General features: G+C 34.4%; 1 protein-coding gene across 1 annotated transcript in view; it reads right to left on the reverse strand.

Moving 5' to 3' along the window:
- The window catches only part of LOC142233020 (uncharacterized), a 300,554-nt gene that overhangs the window by 228,758 nt on the left and 44,635 nt on the right, over positions 1-27,161 (reverse strand). The window lies entirely within an intron of this gene.

The following is a 27,161-nucleotide window of genomic DNA, read 5'->3' on the forward strand; positions in this document are numbered from 1 at the left end:
GAAACGATATGGACAAAACTTTTTAAACTTTCACAAAATGTCTAGACTCAAAATTTAAATTGGTTAATAACCGTGACGGACCACAATAAATATTAAAAATATTTAAATTGCATAAAATTTCGCAATTCTGCATTTATGATTTATAAGTATAACAAGTTGGCTGATAAGTCCCCGGTTAACAAATAAAAACACATATTTTGTCAAAATTATTATTCAACATAGTTCCCTTCAAGAGCGATACAACGATTATAACGACCTTCCAATTTTTATACCCACCACCACAGAATGGTGACGGGGGTATAATAAGTTTGTCATTCCGTTTGTAACACATCGAAATATCGATTTCCGACTATATAAAGTATATATATTCTTGATCAGGGAAAAATTCTAAGCGGATATAACGATGTCCGTCTGCCCGTCTGTCTGTCTGTCTGTCTGTTGTAATCACGCTACAGTCTTCAATAATGAAGCAATCGTGCTGAAATTTTGCACAAACTCGTATTTTGTCCGCAGGCAGGTCAAGTTCGAAGATGGGCTATATCGGTCCAGGTTTTGATATAGTCCCCATATAAACCGACCTCCCGATTTGGGGTCTTGGGCTTATACAAATCGTAGTTTTTATCCAATTTGCCTGAAATTTGAAATCTAGAGGTATTTTATGACCATAAAGAGGTGTGCCAAAAATGGTGAGTATCGGTCCATGTTTTGGTATAGCCCCCATAAAAACGATCTCCCGATTTAACTCCTTGGGTTTCTAGAAACCGTAGTTTTTATCTGATTTGCCTGAAATTGTAAATATTCTGGTATTAGGCTCACAAAATCGTGTTTCGGATTAAGTTTTTATCGGTCCATTTGGTAATGCCTCCATATAGACCGACTTCACTTCTTGAGGGTGTAGAAGGCGCACTGATCATGAAAATTGCTTGAAACTCAATGTAAAATTTCCAGATTTTACTTCTACAGATTTAAGATTTCAAATCAAGACGTTATTTTATAATTTTCTTGCACACTTACAATAGATGTTAATGATTCCTCTAAAACTCAAACAAAAATGGTTCTTATAAATCCAGAATCTGATATAGTCCTCATAGGTGAAATCTTTAAATTTATCTTCGGGAAGTGTTCTCAAGCCCTCCTGAAATTTCAAAGGAAACCCTAATATTTGGTTCATGGTGGTCAGCGTTGCCAGAATTGTTTCACCAAAAACCGCTAGATTTGTCAAAAAAACGAGCCAAAAAAAGCTAAAAAAAATAAAAAAATAGCTAGAAAAAAAGCTAAATTTTTTTGTATCAAAAGTCACATTTTTGATTGAAATTTAACAAACTTAAAGGCTTTATTTCACTTAAAATGCATATAATTTTAATTGTATTCATTTTAATTCCATTTCTGTGAGACTGTAAGAAAATCTAAGTCATATTAGCTCTGTTTGCTAACTCGATACATTTTGTTTACTATCACAAATTTTTACTGGAAGTCCTTCGTTTATATTTCCTAGTAAAAATATTTTTCCCAATAAACTTGCAATTATCAGCAGGTTAATCATCAACAAGTCCAATGTGCGATATATTGCACAATGTCACATATAACTGCATTAGAAAATATCAATATATTTCGTTTTAACTGAATTAATGAACGTGAACGTGTACACTTCTCCTAATATTACCCAAGAGAATAAAACTCATTCTAACATTCTTGCAAGTTTATACTGAATAACTTTTATTCGAAAATTTCCCGAACAAATCTAATCCTATCACTACGAATTTTTTTATTGCATTTTTCGATTATTAAAAAAAATAAGACCACATTCAAAACTTTATTTCCTTAATTATTTCTATGTTCGGTTCCAAAGACTTTGTACACTAATGATTTTGGTATTGATTCCGAGTCAAATTTGAATTTATTCGTTTTTTCAGATAAAGTGCTGTATATACTTTGTTTGATACCATTTTGGTAGTACTCCTTCGGTTTTGCCTCAAAATAGGCCTCAGTTTCGGCGATCACCTCTTCATTGCAGAAATATTTTTTCCCTGCGAGCATCCTTTTGAGGTCTGAGAACAAGAAAAAGTCGCTGGGGCCAGATCTGGAGAATACGGTGGGTGGGGAAGCAATTCGAAGCCCAATTCATGAATTTTTGCCATCGTTCTCAATGACTTGTGGCACGGTGCGTTGTCTTGGTGGAACAACACTTTTTTTAATTTGGGTCCGTTTTGCAGCGATTTCGACCTTCAAACGCTCTAATAACGCCATATAATAGTCACTGTTGATGGTTTTTCCCTTCTCAAGATAATCGATAAAAATTATTCACTTTTGAGTCTTTCCACGCTTCGGAGACGGTTCAACGGTCTCTGTCCACTCAGCCGACTGTCGATTGGACTCAGGAGTGTAGTGATGGAGCCATGTTTCATCCATTGTCACATATCGACGGAAAAACTCGGGTGTATTACTAGTTAACAGCTGCAAGCACCGCTCAGAATCATCAACACGTTGTTGTTTTTGGTCAAAGGTGAACTCGCGTGGCACCCATTTTGAACAGCGCTTCCGCATATCCAAATTTTGAGGAAGGATATGACCAACACGTTCCTTTGATATCTTTAAGGCCTCTGCTATCTCGATCAACTTCATTCAAAATCATTTTGTGGATTTTTTTTGATGTTTTCGTCGGTAACCACCTCTTTCGGGCGTCCACTACGTTCACCGTCCTCCGTGCTCATTTCACCACGCTTGAATTTTGCATGCCAATCAATTATTCTTGATTTCCCTGGGGCAGAGTTCGGAAACTCATTATCAAGCCAAGTTTTTGCTTCCACCGTATTTTTCCCTTCAGAAAGCAGTATTTTATCAAAACATTTTCCATTTTTTTCACAATAACAAAAGTTGCTTCACAAAAGACGCTCTATCTCACAAACTAATTGACTTACAGACGTCAAATTTTGACACGAATCATTTGAAGGTTGGCACTATATAAAAATAATATGCATTTAATACTAGCGACGCCATCTATGTGTCAGACCGGGACTTATCAGCCAACCTGTTAGGTAAATTTGAATCATTTTTGCGAGTTTTCGACTTAACAGTGACGATTTTACAAGGAACATGTGTGTATTTTGGCCATATCTGCTAAAATCGGAAGAACATATATATGGGGAATTTGTCTAATTCTGAGCCGATTTTGATCTAATTTAGCACACATTGCTAAAATTTTAATTGAACTCTCAGTGCAAAACTTCAAAATTTTCGAAATGAAACTTTGGCTTCGGGGTCATATGAATCTAAATCGGGCGAAAAATATATGGTAGTTATATTTAAATCTGAACTGATTTTGACCAAATTTGGCATGTGTATGTTAGTCTTACTCTCTTTGCAACACTTTGAGTAAATCGGAGTGAAATTTTGACCTCTGCAGCTATATTTAAATCTGGACCAATTACAACTAAATTTGGCATGCATAGTAAAAATGTTATTTCCATTCCCTGTGCACAATTTTAAGTAAATCGGAGGGAAATTTTAATCTAAGGTGGTCATATGACTGTAAATCGGATGACAGATTTCAACCAAATTCTTTGGCCTCTGGGGCCTAGGAGTGTAAATCGGGCGAAAGCTATATATGGGAGCTATATCTAAATCTGGACCGATTTCAACCAAATTCGGTGTGCATATTTATAATGTTAATTCTACTCCCTGAGCAAAATTTCATGTAAATCGAAACAAAAAATCTAATCACCGATCCATATTGTCATTTTTACTTTTTTCTAAAATACGCGGATCCTATTTGGCTGAAATTTCGACAGTTCTCCTGTGATACTTTCTAAGGGTGTTTTTTTTATGAGTTATATGCAAATTTTTCAATAAACAATACATTGGCATACTCTTTCCAACATTTCGGCATTTCTCACGAATAAATGATTCAATGTTGTCTTCAAATGCATCAATTGAAGCGAGCTTGTCTGTATAGGCATAAGCATTCATCGATCCACACAAAATAGAATAAAGACGTAAAATTGCACGATCTAGGCGGCCAAATGATCGATCCCGAACATAAAATAAAATTTTCACCGAACTCACCTCTCAATAACTCCATTGTTAAGCGTGCTGTGTAGCACGTGACATGTAAGTCATGCTCTTGCATTTTGGGCAAGAACTATTGCATACCCAATCACAGTTACGTTACGATTCGTATCATTTTGGAAAAAGTACGGTCCAATTATAAACAAGCCCATAAATCACACCAAACTGTTTTCAATACTTTTATACGCTTTATAAATAAATCGAATTTCTTATGAAAATATATGGTGTCTCCAGACACTCATTATGGATGTTAAACTTTTTGTTCATATCACAGATTTATTAATCTGTAGTCTTGTGTAATTCATTCACCGCTTACATTTGATAATACATGGTGTAAAATCATGTCGTGAAGGTATATACATATATGAGTGTATGATCATGATCATTTAATTCAATGAGAATTTTACAAACAAACAAAATGGAAGAATAAGGACCTTGGTTCTTGTGGTTTAGTTCTAAATTTATATTAAATGGTCATGTACTTTAAGTAAAATAAATTAAAGAACTCATTACATATTTTTGTGTATGTACGTGATTTAATAATCTTATTTGATCATTGCCAATGAGGTTGTCTAACTCACAATATTTTATACTCCAAGGAAACATCAATTGCATAATTAAATTCATACGGTATTAAATTAATGGAAGTCATAAGAATAGTTTCGAACTAAAAACAAGTAAGGAAAGTCTAAAGTCGGGCGGGCCGACTATATTATACCCTGCACCACTTTGTAGATCTAAATTTTCGATACCATATCACATCCGTCAAATGTGTTGGGGGCAATATATAAAGGTTTGTCCCAAATACATACATTTAAATATCACTCGATTTGGACAGAATTTGATAGACTTTTACAAAATCTATAGACTCAAAATTTAAGTTGGCTAATGCACTAGGGTTGAACACAATTTTAGTAAAAACAAGTAAGGAAAGTCTAAAGTCGGGCGGGGCCGACTATATTATACCCTGCACCACTTTGTAGATCTAAATTTTCGATACCATATCACATCCGTCAAATGTGTTGGGGGCTATATATAAAGGTTTGTCCCAAATACATACATTTAAATATCACTCGATCTGGACAGAATTTGATAGACTTCTACAAAATCTATAGACTCAAAATTTAAGTCGGCTAATGGACTAGGGTGGAACACAATGTTAGTAAAAAAAAATATGGGGAACATTGAAATCTGAAGCAATTTTAAGGAAACTTCGCAAAAGTTTATTTATGATTTATTGCTCGATATATATGTATTAGAAGTTTAGGAAAATTAGAGTCATTTTTACAACTTTTCGACTAAGCAGTGGCGATTTTATAAGGAAAATTTTGGTATTTTGACAATTTTTGTCCAAATCAGAAAAACATATATATGGGAGCTATATCTAAATCTGAACCGATTTCAACCTAATTTGGCACGCATAGCAACAATGCTAAATTTACTTCATGTGCAAAATTTCAACTAAATCGGAGCAAAAATTTGGCCTCTGTGGTCATATGAGTGTAAATCGGGGGAAAGCTATATATGGGAGATATATCTAAATCTGAACCGATTTCAACCAAATTTGACACGCATAGCTACAATGCTAATTCTACTCCCTGTGCAAAATTTCAATTAAATCGGAGTAAAAGATTGGCCTCTGTGGTCATATGAGTGTAAATCGGGCGAAAGCTATATATGGGAGCTATATCTAAATCTGAACCGATTTCAACTAAATTTGGCACACACAGCTACAATGCTAATTCTACTCCCTGTGCAAAATTTCAACTAAATCGGAGTTAAAAATTGGCCTCTGTGGTCATTTGAGTGTAAATCGGGCGAAAGCTATATATGGGAGCTATATCTAAATCTGAACCGATTTCCACCAAATTTGACACGCCTAGCTATAATACTAATTCTACTCCCTGTGCAAAATATCAACTAAATCGGAGCAAAAAATTGGCCTCTGTGAGCAAATGAGTGTAAATCGGGCCAAAGCTATATATGGGAGCTATATCTAAATCTGAACCGATTTGGATGATATTTTGCAAGTTTTTCGAGACTCATAAAATATTCGGATGTACGGAATTTGAGGAAGATCGGTTGATACACACGCCAATTATGACCAGATCGGTGAAAAATATATATGGGAAAAATATATACGGTGAAAAATATATATGGGAGCTATATCTAAATCTGAACCGATTTTCAGATCAATAGGGATTGTCTTTGAGCCGAAACAGGACCGTATACCAAATTTTAAGACAATCGGACTAAAACTGCGAGCTGTACTTTGCACACAAAAATACATCGACAGACAGACGGACAGACAGACAGACAGACAGACAGACAGACAGACAGACAGACAGACAGACAGACAGATGGACATCGCTAAATCGACTCAGAATTTAATTCTAAGACGATCGGTATACTAAACGATGGGTCTCAGACTTTTCCTTCTTGGCGTTACATACAAATGCACAAACTTATTATAACCTGTACCACAGTAGTGGTGAAGGGTATAAAAAAATATGGGAAACATTTAAATCTGAAGCAATTTTAAGGAAACTTCGCAAAAGTTTATTTATGATTTATCGGTCGATATATATGTATTAGAAGTTTAGGAAAATTAGAGTCATTTTTACAACTTTTCGACTACGCAGTGGTGATTTAACAAGGAAAATGTTGGTATTTTGACCATTTTTGTCGAAATCAGAAAAAAATATATATATGGGAGCTATATCTAAATCTGCACTGATTTCAATCAAATTTGGCACACATGACTATACTACCAATTGTACTCCTTGTGCAAAATTTCAAGCTAATCGGGATAAAACTCTGGCTTCTGGGTCCATATAAGTGCATATCGGGCGAAAGATATATATGGGAGCTATATCTAAATCTGGATCGATTTCAACCAAATTTGGCACGCATAGCAACAATGCTAAATCTACTCCCTGTGCAAAATTTCAACCAAATTGGGCCAAAACTCTGGCTTTTAGGACCATATTAGTCCATATCGGGCGAAAGATATATATGGGAGCTATATCTAAATCTGAACCGATTTAAATCAAATTTTGCACACTTGACTAACTGTCCGGACATGGTTATATCGACTCAGGGACCCACCCTGAGCATTATTGCCAAAGACACCATGTGTCTATCTCGTCTCCTTCTGGGTGTTTCAAACATATGCACAAAATTATAATACCCTGACCACTATGTGGTTTAGGGTATAAAAAAATGTGTCACAAAACTACTAAACAAAAACCAATTTGTTATACCCTCCACCATAGGATAGGGGGTATATTAACTTTGTCATTCCGTTTGTAACACATCGAAATATTGATCTAAGACCCCATAAAGTATATATATTCTGGGTCGTGGTGAAATTCTGAGTCGATCTGAGCATGTCCGTCCGTCCGTCTGTTGAAATCACGCTAACTTCGGAACGAAACAAGCTATCGACTTACTTAGCACAAGTAGTTATTATTGATGTAGGTCGGATGGTATTGCAAATGGGCCATATCGGTCCACTTTTATGTATAGCCCCCATATAAATGGACCCCCAAATTTGGCTTGCGAGGCCTCTAAGAGAAGCAAATTTCATCCGATCCGGCTGAAATTTGGTACATGGTGTTAGTATATGGTCTCTAACAACCATGCAAAAATTAGTCCACATCGGTCCATAATTATATATAGCCCCCATATAAACCGATCACCAGATTTGACCTCCGGAGCCTCTTGGAAGACCAAAATTCATTTGATTCAGTTGAAATTTGGTACGTGATGTTAATATATGGCCTCAAACACCCATGCATAAATTGGTCGATATCGGTCCATAATTATATATAGGCCCCATATAAACCGATGCCCAGATTTGACCTCCGGAGCATCTTGGAAGAGCAAAATTCTTCCCATTCGGTTGAAATTTGGTACGAGATGTTAGTATATGGTATCCAACAACCATGCAGGAATTGGTTCCTATCAGTCCATAATTATATATAGCTTCCATATAAACCGATCGCCAGATTTGGCCTCAGGTGCCTTTTGGAGAAGCAAAATTCATCCGATCTGGTTGAAATTTGGTACGTGGTGGTAGTATATGATATTTAACAACCATGTCAAAAGTGGTCCATATCAGTCCATAATCATTTATAGCCCCCATATAAACCGATCCCGAGATTTGGTTTTGGAGCCTCTTGGAGTGAGTTGAAATTTGTGGATGACAGTCTTTCGTAGAAGTTTCTACGCAATCCATGGTGGAGGGTACATAAGATTCGGCCTGGCCGAACTTACGGCCGTATATACTTGTTTACATTCAGTATTTCCCTAAAAACAACATCGTGATCGACAACCAAAAGAAAAATATATAAAATATGCAATTAGGTTCTTAACAATAAATATGGTGTCAATTCTTGTTTTAATTATTTTAATCTTAATTTTCACAAGTAGATTTTGTTCACATCACAAGAGATGTTATAAAACTGTCTGTAGTCTTGTATAATTCGTTCCCTACACCCAGAGAAGGAATATGATCACGTCAAACATGTTTTAAGAACAAAATGTTATTTTTGTGTGGTGACCCTGTAACATGGTTTTCGCAACCATGTTATTTTCTCGGAAATCATGTATGTGATTTCGGCAAGCAGGTTATATTTGACGAGAAAATAACATTTTAGTGACAAACATGTTACATGGTCACCATACAAAAATAACATTTTGCTCTTGAAACATGTTTGAGGTGATCATATTCCTTCTCTGCGTGTATATTCATACTTGATTATGCATGAGTCTACTCATGATCATTTACTTTAATGAGAATTTTACAAACAACCAAGTTAGAAGATTAAGGACCTTGGCTTTTATGGTTTAGTTCTAAATTTAAATTAATTGGTCATGTATTTTAAGTAAAATAAATTTAAGAGCTCATTATATATTTGTATACGTTTTCATGTCAATTAGGTTGTAGTCAATTAGGTTGTCTGACTCACTACGTTCTTATTGTATGTTACACTTTATACCAAGTAAACATCAATACCCTGCCATATCAAAATGGAAGTTATAAGGAGATTGGGTGCAAACTAAACAAAATGTATCACTAAACTTTTGTTCAATTTGTTTTCTTTCAGGATTATTGCCATAATATCAGGTTTTATTACTGTCAGTTTTTTTTTAAGTCTTTCCCTAAATACGACATCGGCGATTGTCACCCAAAACAAGTAGATAATATGCAATTAAGTTCTTAACAATAAATATGGTATGGTGTCAGTTACTCAAGATCTTTTTTGTTAATTATTTTAATTTGTATTTTGACAAATGGTTTATTAACAGCGCAATGATAGATAGGAATTTGTGAATACTTCCATATTTGTTTATTTTTTGGATTTTAATTTTGAAATAGAGGAAGTGTGCCCTGAAGCTAAGAGAAACCGAAGAAGACGATGAGAAAAAGAGAGAGAGAGAGAGAGGTAAGCAGTCTTAGTTCTAATAGGTATCGTTTAATTAAGTTTGTCGCCTATGTTTTTTGTTTGTTTACTATATCTAAGCTGGGTATATGTACGAGTATAATTTTTTCTTAATTTCTTCAAACGACAAGTGATGACAGATACTTGCAATGTTTTAGTAATATATATTTTTTTATTCATTATTATTATTTTCTATTGATGAGAACCAATGTTCATTAATTTAAGTATTTTTTATGAATATATATAGCATTGCAATTCAAGGTCATTTTATATTTGCTTTTCGAAATCATATTTCACGACACGGAGCATTACACTAAAAAGAAGTGGACCCTTTATGGCACTAAAGCCAATTTAATTATGTTGTAGTTTATGAAATTATTATATTTTGAGAAAGTTTTCTTGACTTTAATAATTTTGTGTGTATTTTAGTTCAATGAAATTTAAAATTGGGGAAAATTATACACAAATGAAGCAAAAAGATGTACTAAAGATGATGTGTGCCCAACAAAATTTCCTTCCTGGTGCATTTACTATTTTTTGAGTGTACCAATTAATCCGATTAGATTTAAAATTATGATAGTACCAGCCAGTCAGTTTTGTGATTGACCTAATATGAAACCTACATTTTAGAACCCGCAATCTACACAACATTCAGGACAATTTTCTTCAAAATAATGAAATTTTAAATATAAGAAAGTTTGTAATTTTTGCTTAATTTTTTTAGAAATTGGTGTCCCTCGATTAAAATTGTCTTTGAACGTATGCATGTTAAGTTAACTGATATATCTTTAGATTTAAGATAAAACTCTTCAAATATAGGCTGACAGCCATTTGCATGTACACGGTTGAAAAAGACTGTTTTTCATATGTTTGGCTATAAACATTATATGTTTGGAACACAAATTTTTAAACACAATATTTTTGAGTGCAAGCATATAATGTTCATAAACTAGCATAACATGTTTGGGACATATATGTTAATATGTTAGAACATATTATGTTTGGGACATAAAATGTTTGTAAATATAATATGCTTGGATGCAAATATATATTAATTTAGAAATAGCCTATAAACATATATGTGTTTAGTAGCTTGGAGCGCTATTTAACAGGGAGCGATATTGAATTAAGTTGGTGGTTGTTGCTTGTTATTAAAAAATTAACATTTTATTTTTCCTTGGGCAATTGATCAGCTACTTCTTTGATCCTTACAAACTGTGTGGTCCGCTGTTCGAATCCCCGTCCGGCAAAAGGTAAAATTAAAATAAAAAAATCATACAATTGAATAATTTCTTCTACAATGTTTGTATTACAGAAAAAGGTGCTAAGAACTAAAAAATCTCGTGGAAGTGAGAAAGATGTGGGGGAATATACAATTGGGCGGAAACAAAATTTTGAGCATTCAGGTCGAAAACCTATGTTGTTAGCACCTATATTACTTGTTTATTTTCATAATTCATTATGATTGTAAATATATAAATAAATAAAATTTTGAGCACAATATTGTTTGGGAGAATTTTTTTTAAGCATATAATATTTTTGGGTGCAAAATGCTTCCAAACATATTATATGTTCACATAATAACATATTGTTTTTTGGAAGACAACATTATTAAATTTGGATGCAAAAATACAAAATGTTTGGAACTTAGACTACCCAAACATATATTGTTTAGACCAATATGCTTTCAAACATATTATATATTGGAAGAGATCAAACATATAAATGTTTGGGCAATACCCAAAAATTTATATGCTTGAAGCAAAATATGTTTGGGAGTATATGTTACAGAAGCGATTTTTTGTGAGCGTGTAGCTTCGTTAGGTTTTATCTCCAAGTATATTACAAATATCTTCTCTGCGCTTAACTTCCCAGCAAAAAAAAACGTCGCCAAAAAAGTAATGAAAATGTTCCTTTTGAATCCGGAAGTGGTGCAAAACTGACGCAGAAGCAAAGAATTTAACATGGGCTTGTCATAGGACGGAAGTCCTCCATTTCAACAGACGGTGCACTAAATTTGCATCACTTCTTTAGGTGGGATCCGAATTCAATGTTTTGGATGTAAATTAAAAAATTCTGTGACATTATGGCAAATAAATAATTTTTATAATTTTTAATGGATTCTATCTCTTGTTTTACACGTTTGATCTCAAATATTTTCAAAAATTCACAATTTTTTCAGATTGGATTTAACATTTTTTCGACAAAATTTAAATAATTTGTACCATTTTATGAAATCTTACTCTGTTTTTAACCTATTTGAAACAAAACAAGTATATACGGCCGTAAGTTCGGCCAGGCCGAAGCTTATGTACCCTCCACCATGGATTGCGTAGAATAAAAATAAAATTTTGACATTTTCCATAGAAGTAAAATTTGGAAAAAATTTTCTATAGAAATACAATTTTGGCAAAATTTTCTATAGAAATAAAATTTTGACAAAATTTTCTATAGAAATAAAATTTTGACAAAATTTTCTATAGAAATAAAATTTTGACAAAATTTTCTATAGAAATAAAATTTTGACAAAATTTTCTATAGAAATAAAATTTTGACAAAAGTTTCTTTGAAATAAAATTTTAACAACATTTTCTATAGAAATAACATTTTGACAATGTTTTCTATAAAAACAAAATTTTGGTAGATTATTTTTGGCTCGAGTGGCAACCATGATTATGAACCGATATCTTATGCTGACACCATGTACCAAATTTCAACCGGATGAAATTTGCTTCTCTTAGAGGCTCCGCAAGCCAAATCTGGGGATCGATTTATATGGGGGCTATATATAATTATGGACCGATATGGACCAATTCCTGCATGGTTGTTGGATACCATATACTAACACCACGTACCAAATTTCAACGGGATCGGGTGAATTTTGCTCCTCTAAGAGGCTCCGGAGTTCAAATCTGGGGATCGGTTTATATGGTGGCTATATATAATTATAGGCCGATGTGGACCAATTTTTGCATGGTCATTAGAGAACATATACTAACACCATGTACCAAATTTCAGCCGGATCGGATGAAATTTGCATCTCTTAGAGAAATCGCAAGCCAAATTTAGGGGTCCGTTTATATGGGGGCTATACGTAAAAGTGGACCGATATGGACCAATTTTTGTATGGTTGTTAGAGAACATATACCAACACCATGTACCAAATTTCAGCCGGATCGGATGAAATTTGCTTCTCTTAGAGGCTCCGCAAGCCAAATCGCGGGAACGGTTTATATGGAGGCTATATATAATTATGGACCGATGTGGACCAATTTTTGTATGAATGTTAAAGACCATATACTAACACCATGTACCGAATTTCAGCCGGATCGGATGAAATTTGCTTCTCTTAGAGGCTCCGAAAGCCAAATCGTGGGATCGGTTTATATGGGGCTATATATAATTATGGATTGATGTGGACCAATTTTTGCATGGTTGTTAGAGACCCTATACTAACACCATGTACCAAATTTCAGCCGGATCGGATGAAATTTGCTCCTCTTAGACGGTCTGCAAGCCAAATTTGGGGGTCCGTTTATATGGGGGCTATACGTAAAAGTGGACCAATATGGCCCATTTGCAATACCATCCGGCCTATATCAATAACAACTACTTGTGCCAAGTTTCAAGTCGATAGCTTGTTTCGTTCGGAAGTTAGCGTGATTTCAACAGACGGACGGACGGACATGCTCAGATCGACTCAGAATTTCACCACGACCCAGAATATATATACTTTATGGGGTCTTAGAGCAATATTTCGATGTGTTACAAACGGAATGACAAAGATAATATACCCCCATCCTATGGTGGAGGGTATAAAAAGTTAAAATTACCCATCAAAAATATGAAAAAAGCATGTTATAAAAAATTGAATGAAAAGAACTTCCTGTGTAGTAAAAATAAAGAACATCATTGGGAGTACATCTTCTGGAAGTACTTTTAAAGTTGTGTCTTTGGAAGAACTTCCAAATTTTTTTTGCTGGGTTGTCATAGGACGGATGTCCACCATTTTAACAGCCGTTAATCAGGATGAGAGATATGTTCACAGTACAGTTCAAAAGTTCCTTAACTAACGTAGCTTCATGAAAATTGGGGTAAGACGTATTTTGAGGATTTTTTATCTTTGGTATAAAGTTTTTTTTTTTTTGGTTTGGAATTAAGAAAACATTTTTCTTTGAAGTATCTGTAATAATGTGAAATTTTAAACTGGCATTTGTACATGAATAGCTTTATTAATATAACGCAAAAATAGAATGAAAATTCGATGAATGAGATATTTTAATTTTAGTGATCCTAGATTTAAAGCTAGATAGGTCCCAAAAAAATATCCAAGTAAACTTTTTAGTGACTCAATGACTCACTCGTCTTAAGCCATCCACTTTTCACCGCAAGTCATCAATTGCTTGAGAAATGGATCAACTTGCGATTTAACTGCATTTCGCAGTTTAATCATTAAATTAGTTTTTGTGTTCCCTTTCTTTTGGGTGTACCTTGTAGAATTTCTCACAAATTTGCTCTAATATTAAAATTAAAGCACATTTGCGCTCACATCAAAATATGTCAACAATTTCATGCAGTTATAACCTTTAACATAAATATTTTATATGGCATCGGGCATTTTTATACAAATATATAAATATTTGCATAAGTATTTACATAGCTTAGAGAAAAATATATTTAAATAAACAAACAATAAATCTGTAGTATAATTATCACGCTTTTGATATTCCCAACCCAAATAACTATAATTAATGAGATATTCATATACGTACAGATCACAAACATTTCCAATAGGAATTTTATGCAAACTCATAAATGAACCCGCCAAAGACCAGAAGACAAGGTTATGGCCCAGAGTAAATAAAAGATGCTTGCATATTAGGAACTTGCATTTAACGAACATCAAAAATTCAATGCTAATTATCGGCACACGAAAACTTATAATATTTATGACTGAATATGAGAACTGAATGATCTATCGATGTGTAGACATCTAGCTAATACAAAATGTAGGCATTAAAACAAAAGACTTAAGAAACAAACTTTGAATGTCTTTGAACAGGGGTTTGGGAATATGACATCTACAGCAATTAACTATTTGTGATAAATATTTTATCGTCTAACGACTTAAAGACCATATTAGACATAGATTTAACCGCTCTTTGTCCAAGAAAATAACAAATGAATGGGTAACTAATATGCGTTCATTGACACATCTGATAGCTGTCAATTTGAATCATGTTTTTTTTTTTTTTTGTTGAAGAAGAACAAAATAGAATGCGATGCCATATACATGCTATGTGTGACTACCAAGTCCGCTAATTCAATTGTACCAGACCAGTTGCTCATAGACAAACTATGTTGACAACATAACGCAGCCTTAAGAAATTTCAAAAATTTCAAAAATGATCAGTGGTGACAAGAGGGAGGCAGAAGCTTCCTCTTCTCAGCCAAAACTAAAAAAAACTTGAAAAACAGTAGCTGACAGAACATTAAAGCACATAACAACCAAATCGTCAACACTGACGACAGTGGCTATTTGTTTTGTGATAAGAATCATGTGTTTTGTTTTTTTTTTGTGTTTGGTCTTGGTCTTGTCACGCTTACCGGCCAGAAGCCAAAATATTATATTGAATGAATAATAAAAATTCGTGAATTTATGCGGATTGATGACATTCGTTAGTTCGGCATACATGACTTATTTGGTTGCGTTTTAAGTTAAAGTAAACAAACACGTATCCAAATTATGGTTGTAGAAGAAAATAAAAAGAACGCGCATAAAACAACATTGAAACAGGTTGAACTTTGTTATGGATTTTTTGAATGATTCACAAAAATTCATGGGATATTTTTATGAGAACATTAGTATAAAATAATAGTGAGTAGTATCGATTAACTGGATTATCGGTTTTGGGTTCAATGAATTTGAATTCAATGCGTAGATGCCAACTATTTATACCCTTTATCACTACTGTGGTACAGGGTAAATAAGTTTGTGCATTTGTATGTAACGCCGAGAAGGAGTAGTCAAAGACCCATCTTTTAGTATACCGATCGGCTTAGATTTAATTTTTCTGAGTCGATTTAGCGATGTCCGTCTGTCTGTTGATGTATTTTTGTGTACAAAGTCCAGCTTGCAGTTTAAGTCCGATCGTCCTCAAATTTGGCAAAGAGCCATTTTTCGGCTCAAAGACGATCCCTATTGATTTTGGAAAAAATCGGTTCAGAACCGATCTGGTTATAAATGACGTACTTATCAGCCGATCTTCTTTCAATTTCGTATAATCGAATATTTTGTGAGTCTCGTAAATTTTGCAGAATATCGATCAAATCGGTTCAGATTCAGATATAGCTCTCATATATAGCTTTTGCACGATTTACATTACAAAACATTATAAATATGAACACAGAATTTGGTTGAAATCGGTTCAGATTTAGATATAGCTATCGCCCGATTTACACTCCTATGGCCCAAGAGGCCAATATTTTATTCCGATTTACGTGAAATTTTGCACAGAGAGTAGAATTAACATTATAAATATGTACACCGAATTTGGTTGAAATCGGTTCAGCTCACATATATAGCTTTACGCCCGATTTACACTCCTAGGCCCCAGAAGCCAAAGAATTTGGTTGAAATCGTTTCTGATTTAGATATAGCTCCCATATTTATCTGTCATCCGATTTGCAGTCATATGACCACCTTAGATTAAAATTTCCCTCCGATTTACTTAAAATTGTGCACAGGGAATGGAAATAACATTTTTACTATGCATGCCAAATTTAGTTGAAATTGGTCCAGATTTAAATGTAGCTGCAGAGGACAAAATTTCACTCCAATTTACTTAAAGTGTTGCAAAGAGAGTGAGACTAACATACACATGCCAAATTTGGTCAAAATCGGTTCAGATTTAGATATAACTTCCATATATATTTCGCCCGATTTAGATTCATATGACCACGAAGCCAAAGTTTCATTTCAAAAATTTTGAAGTTTTTCACTGCAAATTTTAGCAATATGTGCCCAATTTTATCAAAATCGGCTCAGAATTAGACAATGACCCCATATATTTGTTTTTCCGATTTTAGCAAATAGGGCCAAAATACACACATTTTCCTTGTAAAATCGTCACTGTTAAGTTAAAAACGCGGAAAAATGATTCAAATTTACCTTTACTCTAATACGTATATATTGACCTATAAATCATAAATGCAGATTTGCGAAATTTTATGCAATTAAACATGAATATTTCCAATATTTATACCCTGTGCCACACTGTGGAACAGGGTGGCACATTGTGGTCAGACCGATCATTAACCAATTTATACATTGAAAGTTTGAAAAGTTGTGAAAGTTTGAAAAGTTTTGTCCATATCGGTTCATATTTAAATATTTGTATATAAGAATATTAACCTTTATATGGCTCCTAACAAATTTGATGGTGTTAAAATGGTGTCAAAAATGTTGGTATACATAGTGGTGAAGGGTATAATATTGTCGGCAGAGCCCGACTTCAGACTTTCCTTACTTGTTATTATACCCTGCGCCACACTGCGGAACAGGGTATTATAAGTTAGTGCATATTTTTGCAACACCCAGCAGGAGACGAGATAGACACATGGCGTCTTTGGCAAAAATGCTCAGGGTGGGCTCCTGAGTCGATATAGCCATGTCCGTCTGTCCGTGAACACATTTTGTTCAAAGTCTAGGTCGCAGTTTTAGTCCAATCAACTTCAAATTTGGCACAAGTATGTGTTTTGGCTCAGAATAGAACCCTATTGATTTTGGAAGAAATCGGTCCAGATTTAGATATAGCTCCCATATATATTTCGCCCGATATGGACTTATATGGCCCCAGAAGCCAGAGTTTTACACTAATTTGCTTAAAATTTTGCACAAGAAGTACAATTTGTACTATAGTCAAGTGTTCCAAATTTTATTGAAATCGGTTCAGATTTAGATATAGCTCCCATATATATCTTTCGCCCGACATAGACTAATACGGTCCCAGAAGCCAGAATTTTACCCCAATTTGGTTGAAAATTTGCACTAGGAGTACAATTAGTAGTGTAGTCAAGTGTGCCAAATTTGATTGAAATCGGTTCAGATTTAGATATAGCTTCCATATATATCGTTCGCCCGATTTACAATCATATGACCACAGTGGTCAATCTTTTACTCCGATTTAATTGACATTTTGCACAGGGAGTAGAATTGGCATTGTAGCTATGTGTGCCAAATTTGGTTGAAATCGGTTCAGATTTAGATATAGCTCCCATATATAGCTTTCGCCCGAGTTACACTGATATGACCACAGAGGCCAATTTTTAACTCCGATTTAGTTGATATTTTGCACAGGGAGTAGAATTAGCATTGTAACTATCCGTGCCAAATTTTGTTAAAATCGGTTCAGATTTAGATATAGCTCCAATATATATGTTTTATTGATTTGGACAAAAATGGTCAAAATACATTTTCATTGTAAAATCGCCACTGATTAGTCGAAAAGTTGTAAAAATGACTCTAATTTTCCTAAACTTCTAATAAAGGGTGATTTGTTAAGAGCTTGATAACTTTTTTAAAAAAAAAAAACGCATAAAATTTGCAAAATCTCATCGGTTCTTTATTTGAAACGTTAGATTGGTCCATGACATTTACTTTTTGAAGATAATTTCATTTAAATGTTGACCGCGGCTGCGTCTTAGGTGGTCCATTCGGAAAGTCCAATTTTGGGCAACTTTTTCGAGCATTTCGGCCGGAATAGCCCGAATTTCTTCGGAAATGTTGTCTTCCAAAGCTGGAATAGTTGCTGGCTTATTTCTGTAGACTTTAGACCTGACGTACCCCACAAAAAATAGTCTAAAGGCGTCAAATCGCATGATCTTGGTGGCCAACTTACCGGTCCATTTCTTGAGATGAATTGTTCTCCGAAGTTTTCCCTCAAAATGGCCATAGAATCGCGAGCTGTGTGGCATGTAGCGCCATCTTGTTGAAACCACATGTCAACCAAGTTCAGTTCTTCCATTTTTGGCAACAAAAAGTTTGTTAGCATCGAACGATAGCGATCGCCATTCACCGTAACGTTGCGTCCAACAGCATCTTTGAAAAAATACGGTCCAATGATTCCACCAGCGTACAAACCACACCAAACAGAGCATTTTTCGGGATGCATGGGCAGTTCTTGAACGGCTTCTGGTTGCTCTTCACTCCAAATGCGGCAATTTTGCTTATTTACGTAGCCATTCAACCAGAAATGAGCCTCGGACGTAAAGCGCGAAACACATTTCGAACCGAACACTGATTTTGGTAATAAAATTCAATGATTTGCAAGCGTTGCTCGTTAGTAAGTCTATTCATGATGAAATGTCAAAGCATACTGAGCATCTTTCTCTTTGACACCATGTCTGAAATCCCACGTGATCTGTCAAATACTAATGCATGAAAATCCTAACCTCAAAAGAATCACCCTTTACATATATATCGAGCGATAAATCATAAATAAACTTTTGTGAAGTTTCCTTAAAATTGCTTTAGATTTAAATGTTTCCCATATCTTTTTACTAACATTGTGTTCCACCCTAGTGCATTAGCCGACTTAAATTTTGAGTCTATGGATTTTGTAGAAGTCTATCAAATACTGTCCAGATCGAGTGATATTTAAATGTATGTATTTGGGACAAACCTTTATATATAACCCCCAACACATTTAACGGATGTGATATGGTATCGAAAATTTAGATCTACATAGTGTTGCAGGGTATAATATAGTCGGCCCCGCCCGACTTTAGACTTTCCTTACTTGTTTATTGAATATATTTGATTTGCTTGTGTAGATATTTATATTTTTTTAGATTTTTGTGGTTTCAACAGATAGAAAATGCAACAATTATTTGCAGGGTGGCTGACAAAAAATTTGGAAGATTTCAAATAATAACAATTATATACGGCCGTAAGTTCGGCCAGGCCGAAGCTTATGTACCCTCCACCATGGATTGCGTAGAAACTTCTACTGAAGACTGTCATCCACAATCGAATTACTTGGGTTGCGGTAAGACTTGCCGATGGCATGGTATCTTAAAACTTCCTAACACCGTAATATATACCACATAGTCCATACGTGGTATATATTAAACTATAAAAGGCCGATTAAATACGTATATATTTAAGTTTAAAGTTTCTATAGAAATAAAATGTTGACAACATTTTCTATAGCAGTAAAATTTGGAAAAAATTTTCTATAGAAATAAAATTTGGAAAAAATTTTCTATAGAAATAAAATTTGGAAAAAATTTTCTATAGAAATAAAATGTTGACAAAATTTTCTATAGAAATAACATTTTGACAATGTTTTCTATAAAAATAAAATTTTGGTAGATTATTTTTGGCTCGAGTGGCAACCATGAATATGAACTGATATGGACCAATTTTTGTGTGATTGGGGATCGGCTATATATAACTATAGACCGATATGGACCAATTTTGGCATGGATATAAGCGGCCTTATACTAACACCACGTTGCAAATTTCAACCGGATCGGATGAATTTTGCTCCTCCAAGAGGCTCCGGAGATCAAATCTGGGAACGGTTTATATGGGGGCTATGGACCGATGTGGACCAATTTTTGCATGGTTGTTAGAGACCATATTCTAACACCATGTACCAAATTTCAGCCGGATCGGATGAAATTTGGTTCTCTTAGAGGCTCCGCAAGCCAAATCGGGGGATCGGTTTATATGGGAGCTATATGTATTTATAGACCGATATGGACCAATTTTTGCATAGTTGTTAGAGACCACATTCTAACACCATGAACCAAATTTCAGCCGGATCGGATGAAATTTGCTTCTCTTAGAGCAATCGCAAGCCAAATTTGGGGGTCCGTTTATAAGGGGACTATACGTAAAAGTGGACCGATATGGCCCATTTGCAATACCATCCGACCTACATCAATAACAACTATTTGTGCCAAGTTTCAAGTCGATAGCTTGTTTCGTTCGGAAGTTAGCGTGATTTCAACAGACGGACGGACGGACATGCTCAGATCGACTCAGAATTCCACCACGACCCAAAATATATATACTTTATGGAGTCTTAAAGCAATATTTCGATGTGTTACAAACGGAATGACAAAGTTAATATACCCCCATCCTATGATGGAGGGTATAAAAAAGAGTAGAAGTAACCAAAATTTCAGAATCCATTCACACGGAAAAAGCAAAATGAAAAATATGAAAAATTAACTATATTGTGGGGAATTTGAACTAAATTGCATTTAATTTCTTGAGATTTCCATAATGCGTTTCTAAAATAAAGACAATTTACCGGATCTCTTCATCATTCTTATAAAACCAAAATGAACTAAAAGTAAAGAAAAATCATTATCGCCAAATCATTATAATATTAACCACGCTGCTTTAATTTGCATTGAACGCATTTGTATAGTCATTGAAATTTATATCCACGCTTACACAGAAAGATATTTCCGATTAAAAATTTGATTGACGTTGAAAATATTATCAATTAAAAATTGAACTGAGACAACTAACTTTTTAATCAAATTAAAAAATAAAGTCAGTTAAGAAAATTGTATGTACATTTGGTTTTTAATAAAAAATATCAATTAACATAACATAATTAACATAATAGAAAATTTGGTCCGAAAAAAATAGTTTCTATATACAAACTACGGTCATTAAATTATAGCTCAAATTCAAGGAAAAATTTAACAATAATTGTAATCGTATGAAAATTACAAGAAAATTATTTTACAAATTATTTAATTATTTTAAAATATTTATTAATTACTAAATAATGAATTAAATAATTGATTACATGAATTAAAGATTTAATTGAGTTTTCATAATTGAAGCAATTTCATTTCAAAAAATTAGATGGATCAATTAATTTTGCGATTGAATCAAATTTTTTCTGTGTAGTTCATAACGTTTTTGGGTCATACTCTGAAAAAAGAAAATTTCATTAGACTGGAGAATGTTTCCTAAAAAAAAATATTTTTTGTTTTGCAATAAAGACGGCAAACATGGAAGTATCTACACTGCGGGTTATAGGCAAGGCAAAAAGGGATCATATCGAGCAAACTTGTGTTAATTCAACTTACACACATTTTTATTAATGGAATAAAAAAATTTAGTCTAGAAAAATAGTTTCTTTTGAATCGGTAAAATTTTATGTCGTATGTAGGGAAATTCCCTAATAGAAAAATTAATTTTCAAAATTGTGAACAGACAGTAACGAAGCGAAACAAATGTGTTTACGTATAATCGAAACAGAATGTTCACGGTTTGATCCACAGACCCATTCAGTGACCCATTTCATGAACAGCGTTCATTTTTCTTTAACCAAAAACCTCACACTGAAAAAATATTGTCCGAATTTCATAGATTAGGCAACCTGAACTTTAGGATACGTAATATTTAAAAACACTGTATTAAGCAAACATTTCTATAAAACAAAGAAAGGTTCGTTAAACTAAAGTTCATAATATTGATCTTAAAAGTTGTTTCATTATATGTAGGACAAGAATCCGTGACATTTTCGACCCTCCGTTAAAGTCGCATGTCTTCGAAGTAAGGCAAATTTTATAAGAAAAACATGTTTTGAATTAAAGAAATAATCTTTTAGTCTTGGGATTAAAGGTAGAAAACTTAAAATATAGGTAAGATTTATTATGAGGATTTTACATCCTTGTTTTTTTTAATTAAAAAACCTTTTATTACTTCGAAGTATCTATTATAATTTGAATTGCACTGACAGAAAATATTATTGTAAGCACTGCTGAAAAATAAACTTTGGAGATTAAAGAATTCAAATTTGAAATGAAAAATAGAAAAGGAACCCTTTTGAAATATGTATGGGAGAGAGAAAAATAAAATTTTAATTTGTGTTAAGAAATTGAAAATAAAAGATCGTTTCTTTGAAAAGTCTTATAATTGGTGACAGCGGTGGGATGTCCAATAGAAATCGAAGGGCGAATATGAATGCACAACGTCCCGAAATAGGACGAAGCACAGCAGATCAAGACAACGAAAGAGAACGCTGCTATTTAAGTAGTACAGATCATGGAGATGCAGGAATATCTCAATCGGAAATCTTTTTGCGGATGCAGTCGCTTGAAAGCCTAGTTAGAACATTGAGTGAGCGAACACCAACACGAGCAACGAATCATAGCCATATGAATATAGATTGTATCCCTTACTTCGAGCCGGGAATGGTAAATATGTCCGCCACAATGTGGATACAAAAAATTGACCAGATTGGGGAATTGAATGGTTGGGATGAAAGAAGTAAAATCTTTGCATTGCAAAATAAGCTAAAAGGTTTAGCTCGATCTTGGTTTGAAAACTTGCAATCATATGTATCCACATGGACTGAATGGAAAAATTTGGTTATTCAATCATTTCCTGATTATCGAGACTTTGCTGAGAACCTCAAACGGTTTGTAAATCGAGTAAAACAACCAGATGAAACTATGGCAAACTATTACTTCGAAAAGAAAATGCTAGCAGATGTGTGCAAGATCTCTGGAAGTGATGCTGTTTCTTGCATTATCGATGGACTTCCAAAAGGAAGTCTACAAATTGGTGCAAGAGCTGGTCGTTTCGTTTCTCCAGAAGATCTATTTGGACATTATTTATCGACTTTTCCAAGCACTAGCGAACCCCCTTCAAAGGCTCGCAAAATTGAGGGACGTTCGATCACAATAGTAGGTGATGCAAAAGAAATTATCTGTTACAACTGCAAAACCAAAGGCCATTACGCCAGCAAATGCAAACTTCCAACGAAGAAATGTGATCAATGTAAGAAATGGGGCCATTTATCGCGAGATTGTTTAAAGAAAAATGGTAAGTCTTCTATATTCGCTGTTCAAAATGAAAGCAAGGGGACAGCTGCATGTAATTGTTATTTTGTAAAATGTAAAATTAATCATATCGAATTTAATGGATTTATTGATACCGGTAGCTCACTTATCTTAATCAAGAAATCGTGTGCCCGTCTATTAGACGTGGAACTTACTGAGTGTAATGTACAGGTTACTGGTTACGGAGGATCAGTGGTACACATATTATCCAAAACGTCTTGTGATGTCGAGGTAGACAAGGCCTCTATTTTTGTTGAATTATTCATTGTTCCAGATTGGGCACAGACTTTCGATGTTTTAATCGGGAGAGCTTTCATTAATCATCCAAATATTGTTATGACGGTGAAAAATAACGTTGTGATAATAACGACAAGGTTTAGTCCAGAATTACCCGAAATCGAATACCCTAAGATAAAATATTCGTTGTTTGTGAATGAAGATGTGACAATACCTAAGAATCATTCATATTTTATTGACGTTGTAACGGAAGAAAATGCAAATACAAGCTTTTATATGGATGATCTACTTGTCGATAAACCTAATGCACAGTTTTGGGCAATGGGGTGTGTCTTAGGTAAAGAAGGGATCATTTTTGTGTGTAATCTATCCAACACAGACCTCCACCTTAAGAAAGGGTCGCTTATCAGCCGAGTATATGTTTGTAAATTGGACGACACGGAGACGTACCCCTGTTATTCTTTGGATATTATAGACGAACCTGGAAAATTTAGAAATTTCACTGAACCTGAAATAGCTAAACAGGCAATAGGCTTGGATGAGGCTCATGTTACACGTTTAGTGTCATTATTAAATAAGTACAGGCACTGCTTTGCTGAGCAGTTATCGGAATTGGGAAACATAAAACATTCAGAAATGAAAATAACACTAACTGATGATACTCCAGTATCATATAAACCATATCGGATGTCTTGGTCTGAGAGGGAAGTCGTTCGAGAAATGATCAAAGAGTTAAAAGATGCTCACCTCATTCAGGACTCATCATCATCGTATTCTAGCCCTATTCTTTTAGTCAAAAAGAAAACGGGGGAATACAGAATGTGCATTGATTTCAGAGCTCTGAATCGGAAAACTATAAAAGAAATGTTTCCAATGCCCAGGATGGATGATGAAATTGATAGATTAAGAGGTGGTAGATATTTCACTAGCCTAGATTGTGCAAGTGGTTACTATCAAATCTCGATGGATAAGGACTCCTCTCAGAAGACTGCTTTTATTACACCAGATGGACATTATGAATTTCTAAGGATGCCATTTGGTTTAGTAAATGCGCCGGCTGTTTTTCAGAGAACCATGAATAAGGTTTTAGGGGAATTAAGATTTACAACAGCAATGGTTTATATGGACGACATTTTAATTCCAACTGATACAATTGAAACGGGTTTTCGTAATTTAGAAATTATATTAAAACGGTTGGGTGATAACGGAGTGACACTTAAACTGAAGAAGTGCTTCTTTTTACAAGAGTCCATCAAATATTTAGGCTTTGATATTAATGCAGGTGGGATTAAACCAGGATTGGAGAAAATAAAGGCGGTATCTGAGTTTCCTACGCCTACAAATGTACATGAAGTACGTCAGTTTTTGGGGTTGGCCAATTACTTTCGCAAATTCATAGGGCAGTTCGCACTTATTGCAAGGCCAATTCAAAATTTAATTAGAAAAGGGGTGGATTTCGTTTGGGGTAGCGAACAGAATAAAGCATTTATAGAGCTAAAACAAAAATTGACAAAGCGACCAATATTAGTTTTATATGATAGTAAGTTGTATACCGAGCTGCACACCGATGCATGTAAATGGGGCGTTGGAGCGGTATTGCTTCAAAAACAGACAGACGGTAATTTAAAACCCGTATCGTATTTCAGTCATTCCACATCAAAAGAAGAGCAACGCTATCATTCTTATGAATTAGAAACATTAGCTGTAGTTTATGCGGTGAGACACTTTAGGATATATTTACTTGGTATTGAATTTAAGATATTAACGGACTGCTCTGCTTTAAGAACTGCATTTTCAAAGCGAGATTTAGTACCAAGAATAGGTAGATGGTGGCTTACATTGCAGGAATATAGTTTTACGGTCGAATATCGTCCTGGTAACCACATGGCTCACGTAGACGCACTGAGTAGAAATCCCATCGAGTCTAGTCCATTAGAGGTATTACAAATAGATATTTCAGATGTGGATTGGGTTTTGGCTGTGCAACTTAAGGATGATCGTTGTAAGTTTCTAATCGAAACACTCGGAAATATTCCAAAGGATAAAGAAAGTGAACAAATTCACAAGGAGTATGAGTTGAAGAAGGGAAGATTGTACAGGAGAACAAATACGGGATGTAAGTGGGTAGTCCCACAAAGTTATAGGCGGGAAATTGTGTTTAACCATCACGATAAAAACGGCCATTTCTCACTTGATAAAACTTTGTCCGGTATTCAAAGCAAATACTGGTTTCCGGATATGAAGCGTTACGTTAACCGCTACATTTCATGTTGCCTTCCGTGTGCCTACAATAAGGTTCCACCAGGAAAACAAGCAGGGCAACTACATCCAATAGAGAAGATAAATGTGCCATTTGATACAGTCCACGTCGACCATATTGGCCCTTTTGCAAGGAGTATCCATAGGAATATGTATATTATTGTGCTAGTCGATGGATTTACCAAATTTGTTTTCCTTAGACCGGTCCAAAGTACAAAAGTTGATCCATTTATAACATTTTTAAATGAATTCATGGGTATATTTGGTACACCACGAAGAATTGTTTGTGACAGAGCAAGTACTTTCACTAGTCACAAATTTAAAAATTTCTCACATAAGTACGGAATAAAAGTTGTACATAATGCTACTGCAACGCCCAGAGCAAATGGGCAAGCAGAAAGATATAACAGAACGATACTGTCGGCACTGAGTTCTTCTACTACTGACGAGATGAAATGGGATGAGTGTATTACTGATATTCAGTGGGGTTTAAATTCAACTGTTAACAAGGCAACTGGAAAGACACCTAACGAACTTTTATTTGGATATCTTCCAAGAGGAAAACATGATTCCTTTCTAAGTTGCGAAATTTCCAATGGGGAATTACATGATGTTTCTTTACATAGGAATGAGGCAAAAGCAGCCATTGAAAGAAGCCAGAACTATCAAAAATATAAATATGACCAAAAGAAAAAGAAATGCAGAGAGTTTAAGTCCGGGCAGCTAGTGTTAATTAGGAACACAAAAGCCACGGGAGGGAAACGTAAGTTGAGTCCCAAATACTCTGGGCCATATCAGATTTACAAATATTTAGGTAACGACAGATATATTATAAAAGATATGCCTGGATCTAAAAGATCCCGCAAACCATACGAAGGTGTCGCATCCGCAGATAAAATGAAGCTATTTGAATGTGACAATCACAACTCTGAATAAACTAATCCTTATTATGTACAAATCTAATCGCATTTGTTTTTCAGATTCCTCACGAGGACGTGAGTAGTGGAGCGTGGCCGAGTTGTAAGCACTGCTGAAAAATAAACTTTGGAGATTAAAGAATTCAAATTTGAAATGAAAAATAGAAAAGGAACCCTTTTGAAATATGTATGGGAGAGAGAAAAATAAAATTTTAATTTGTGTTAAGAAATTGAAAATAAAAGATCGTTTCTTTGAAAAGTCTTATAATTATCGAAATTTTAGACATACGATGTTTTCTTTTAGCGTAAAACTGATCTTGCAAAACAAATAAAAAATACAATAGAAATAATTTAT

This window comes from Haematobia irritans, chromosome 4, assembly GCF_050003625.1.
Source record: "Haematobia irritans isolate KBUSLIRL chromosome 4, ASM5000362v1, whole genome shotgun sequence".
In the NCBI taxonomy this organism is placed as follows: Eukaryota; Metazoa; Arthropoda; class Insecta; order Diptera; family Muscidae; genus Haematobia; species Haematobia irritans.